A 5,398-nucleotide genomic window follows, 5' to 3' on the forward strand; every position below is an offset into this window, starting at 1 on the left:
TCTTAAGCTTAATCAAATGTAGGGGCAGGCCATACAAACTCCCCAATGAGAATCAACATGTCGTTAATCTCTAAATTAAGTAAGCTTGTTACAAAGACAACTTACTTAGTTAATTGCATAATATTCTTGGATTGATTAAAACATTAAGCAAGAATGGAAATTCTATCCTAATGCATTCCCGATCTTTAGGTTTTGTTATCAATTAGGTGATCCTAGATAGCCTAGAAATCATGCCATAATTCAAACTAAAACCTATTGCCATTGAATTAATCATGCTTTCAATACCATTGCGAACATAAAAAACACATATAGCAAAGACAAACATACAAGAAATTTGAGTCTTCAATTTATCATCCTATATGCTTGTGCTAGAAATTGAATCAAAGAATAAAAATCATAAAGAAATAGAAAGATCCAATAAAAAATCCATAACAAATCTCATAAAATTCAAGAAAATCCCTACAAACCTAAAAAATCGACGTCCTGGCCTTCAACTATTCCTCAAATCCGACTTACGATGCCAAGATTTAACAATTACAACTCAAAATTAAAAAAAGTCTCATGAGTTTTGGCCTGAAATGGCCAAAAACGAGCAACATGCTCTCTAAGATGGCCTAACTCTCTTCCCTCCTATCTAATTCAGAAAGAGATAATTTATATTACACCTACAGTGTTGCAATGCTAGTAGGAATGTTACGACATTCTCAACATTCTTGTCGATCCAGCCCTCGAGCGTTGAGGTAGAGGCGTGATGCTTTCTTGTGGCGAGCGCGCACGCGGATGTGTTGGTGTTCTGTTAATCTTTGCAGCGTTGCAACGCTAGGAGTAACGTTGCGATGCTACCCTGTATACGAGCCTACTGCCTTACAACGTTGCATTATAGCGACGAATGAGGGTTGTAACACTTCGATCAGGGGTATTTTGGTCATTTATCCTCATTTGAAGTCCGGATGCTCAAACTACCTCCAAATTGCTTCAACTTATCCTCATTTGATATCTTAAGCTCGATTCTACCCCTTTGGTGCTTAATACCTACAAAATAACATAATTAACATGTAAAATCCATTAACGAGCCGAAATTAAGCCTAAGGAAATAGTGCTTTTATAGCTCCAACAACAAGCTATCAGAATGTTTACATAATATACATAATGTGATATAACTATTATATACTTATAAATATTGACCATAGTCTTCACCCCTTCTTGGACACCATGTCCCATAGAGTCAATTGAATTCACTGTATTAGTTTGAAAGGAGATAACAAACACTACCCAATTAAATCTATATAAAAGACATCTCAATAAAGTTAAATAAAAATATTTCCAATTAAAAAACTATAAAGAAAAATACTCATTTTCTAAACTTACCTGGAATTACACGGACATATCAATAACTTATTTTTCATCGACACCGACCTATCACACATGAATAATCGAGATCTCTGCTCATCAGTGCCTGAACCACTTGAAATTTGTGTAGGATGGATGAATGCATATTCCTCCATAATACTTGGATCAGATTCACATAAACATCTAAAGAGCAAAACAAAAAAAACTTTAAGATTAGAAATGTTTTAATATATTAGTAATATAAATGATTTTAGCAATTAGTACATATATTATATAACTCGTTATAACTAAAGTGCTAATTCCTCCATCTGACAAAACTGTTTGATGTTATCCTTCATCAAGTAGTAATTAAATTGATACCAAAAAATCTGCTTAGGAATTGGGATATGAAGATATTCATTTTCCATCTCCTCATTCATAAGTCTCAACACGAACCTTATCGCTATTGGCAATTTTAACGCATCGATCTTCGATTTCATTAAATCAATGAGGCCAATGAGACAAAACTATCAATATATAGTCATTCTTGAAAAAGTAAACCTATGACACAAACCACATTATCTAATATAAGGAAGTTAAATAAAATTGGGGGAGAGAGTCACCCTTAACTTAAACTAAACTTATAACAAAGTATCTAAGTGACTATCATAACTGCAGGATAGTCATTCCATAACTAAATTAATCAACCTATATAAGTAACTCCTTAAAAAAAGAAGTTAAGTGACTACCATAACTGTAAGATAGTCATTCCATAGCGTACAAAGCAAATCTACAAAAAAAAAAAAAAAAAAAAAAAAGAGCAAGGAACAAAACTTGAAACATTTTTTAGTCCTTATGCTTTTAGTCTTGTTCCATTTAGTAGGTTAACTTCACAAATTAGTTTATGTATATTTAATTCATAACAATTATGTCCGAAGGTTGAGTATATTATAACAATTAAGATCCTATATTTTAATTGTTAATATAGTTTTCGTTGTTTGCAAATATATTGACCTCTAATGAGTTTATCAAATACATATTGGTAAGAAATCTCATCAAATCTTAATAATATTTTTCATATGATAAAAACAAAATTTAAAGTATTGAAACCAAATTATTAATCAATATAGTTAGAAAATTGAAATGTTATAAACAAAATATATATACTAAGACTAAATCTCATAGATCGAGAGTAATTTGGTCATTTTTTTGTTCTTTCAAAGGTTTGAGAATTATAATTTTTTCAGAAATTAAATTCAATCTTTTGCACAATAACATTAGAAACTAAGAAAACACAACAACAAACACAAACATAAATTCCACAAAACAGAACCATACACCACATAATGAAATAGAAGCTAAGAAATCGATTTAGAAACAAATCGGTTGGATCAAATCGACGTGTCACGACGACTGTGTTCTAAGTCATGGTGGCAGATCACTATTCTAAGTCACGGCGGCAGATTAGGTTTGATTTTGAGCAGTAATCGAACATCATGGCCAATTGGGCGGTGTGACAGTAGTCGATCTGCATTTGGGCAACACGGCAGCAATCGTTCTTCATATGGGCGACGCGACACAGTTGATCTTCACGACGACGTCAGTAACAACATTCTTCATGGCGATGGCGACAACGATCTTCACTTGGGTAGCGATAGCAACAATCTTCATTTGGGCGGCAACAATACTAGGGTTCCTAATGATTTAGGGGAGATACCGAAACAAATTTATTTTTGGAAAGGAGGGCCCAAGATTCCTTGATGGCTTTTGCCCATCAATGAAACCATTTTTCTTAAAGGTCATTGCCCATGAAAAAAAGCTTACATGGAAACGACGCCGTTTTCACTTGACTACATCCACACGACAAAAATTGAAATCGTGCACGAATTAAATATTTGTTTTGATGGATAGATTCGTTAATGGACCGTACCCGTCAAGTATTGCTTCTTTCTTGATGGCCATCACCCATCAAGAAAGAGGTTTTCTTGATAGTTTTTGGCTATCAATGAATCCAAAAATCGAGAATTTACTATTTTGAGGAAACTTACTATTTTTGTGTCAAAATATATTTTTCTTAATGTGCATATACGTCAAGTTAAATATAAAAATTAATTGCATCAAGAAATATACTTTTCTTGATGGTCTTTTGCCATGACCATCAAGAAAACAAAAATTCTCTACATCATGAAAGACCAAATTTATAGTAGTGAGGGAGGAGGAAAGAGGGAGATCATATGAGGATGAAAAGGTGGGAGGAGAATTAGGGAGTACAGAGCATATGAGAGTTGGAAAGGGGAATTGTGATGAAGAGGGCTAAAAGAGGGTGGAGGATGAGAGGGAGAAGAGACTCATTTGTCCAATGACAAAGAGACAGGGGCTAGTGAGATTAATGGGAGATAGGGTATAGAAGTGAATAATGTAATGATTCTTGTTATTACAGATGAGATATGCGAGGAACGGGAAGTAAGGCCAACTAATGGATTGGAGTTGGCTAATGAAAAGGAGGTACATAATAGTCCACTGAAATGTTTTCAGAAGGTTAAGAACATGATGAGAGAAACTGAGGTGTTTGGGAATGAAAATTGTCTGACAAAAGGAAAACAAAAGATGTTTACAGATTGCATTGCTATTAATTAACTCGAACCACTTTATGTCAAAAAATAGGAGTAGAGGGTGAGGAGGTGGAATCTGAGATATCGGCAGAGACCTAAACAGGGCCCTACCAATCGTAATGAAAATTTTATGTTGGAACGCTCGAGGTATGGAAAACCTGACAGTGTTTAGGGAGTTGAAACATATGGTTGATAAATATGATCTCCTTATTTTATTTTTATCTGAAACTAAACGTGTAGCTCGTAGGTTGGAGAATATTAGAGGATGGTTATAGTATGCAGGTTGTTTCACTGTTGGGTGTGAAGGGAGAAGTGGTGGGCTGGGTTTACTATGGAGGGGAGGTGGAGGGAGGGGAGATTACTATTCGATCTTTTTTTGAAGGGTCATATTGATTGTAGGGTTCACTGGGAAGGTTTCCATTGGTGGTTTACTAGGCTATATCGATATCCGCAACCTCGAAACAACACATTCACATGTGAGCTAATTAGGCGTCTACATGATAAAGATGATTCGGTTTGGATTGTTGGTGGAGACTTGAATGAAGCTTTTTGGGACGGTGAGCAAAAGGGCGGGGCATCTTGTTCTAGATCAAGCATGACTAATGTAAGAGAAGTTTTTGAAGAGGAAAGGCTATTTGATCTGGGTTATTTTGGGAAACCTTTTGTCTGGGTGAACAAATGCTCTTCAGGACCTCCCATATTTAAATGGCTTGATCATTTTGTGGAAAATGAGGTTTTCATAGAGTTATTTTCAAAACTCTAGGCTAGGCATTTAAAGTGGTATTTTTCTGACCACATACCTATTTTCCTTGAGTTAAATGTTGAACAAGAGCAGATGGTATGGAAACATAGTACTAAAATTTTCAAGTTTGAAGAGGTGTGAGGAGAAGATGAGAAGTGTGGGATCCTAATTAATAAAAAGAAGACTGATGTTGCGGTATTGACTGGTGGGTATGTTAATAATGAATATAAGATAATTGAAGCTCTTATTCATTGTGGATGCCATCTCTAGAAATGAAGGGCAAAACAAGCAAAAAAATTATTCTAAGGAGGTTGAGTGTATTCGTGATCAAATTCAGGTTGTTATGAATGCTATGGATAGACCTGACTTTAACCTTATTCACTCATTGGAAGGTGGGCTTGACAAGGTGTTAGAAATGGATGAGATTTATTAGAGACAGTGATCGAGAGAATGTTGGCTGAAACGGGGTGAAAGAAATACCAATTTGTTTCATAAAAAAGCTTCGATCCATCATTAGAAAAATAAAATTAAAGGGAATCGGGTTGGAGATGGTGGGTGGACCTCAAATGCTGAACAAATTGAATCAATATTTTTTCAGTATTTTCAGTTTTTTTTTTGTCAACCTGTGATGGATATGATTAGATGGAATTTGCTATTGGTTTTGTTAAGAGAAAGGTAACTAGTGAGATGAATGATTTCTTGATTAGGCCTTACA

The 5,398-nt window shown here is 34.8% G+C and overlaps 1 long non-coding RNA gene across 1 annotated transcript; it reads right to left on the reverse strand.

Moving 5' to 3' along the window:
* Nucleotides 1-411: 411 nt before the first annotated feature.
* LOC150031900 (uncharacterized) lies at nt 412-3,169 on the reverse strand. The gene is made up of 2 exons (XR_016525174.1): nt 1,369-3,169; nt 412-1,032 (listed from the first exon to the last, which is right to left on the reverse strand). It is a non-coding gene; the product is annotated as an uncharacterized LOC150031900 (long non-coding RNA).
* Between the last annotated feature and the right edge of the window lie 2,229 nt (nt 3,170-5,398).

This window comes from Benincasa hispida, chromosome 12 (assembly GCF_027475165.1).
Source record: "Benincasa hispida cultivar pf3 chromosome 12, pf3_genome.v1.1, whole genome shotgun sequence".
Taxonomy (NCBI): Eukaryota; Viridiplantae; Streptophyta; class Magnoliopsida; order Cucurbitales; family Cucurbitaceae; genus Benincasa; species Benincasa hispida.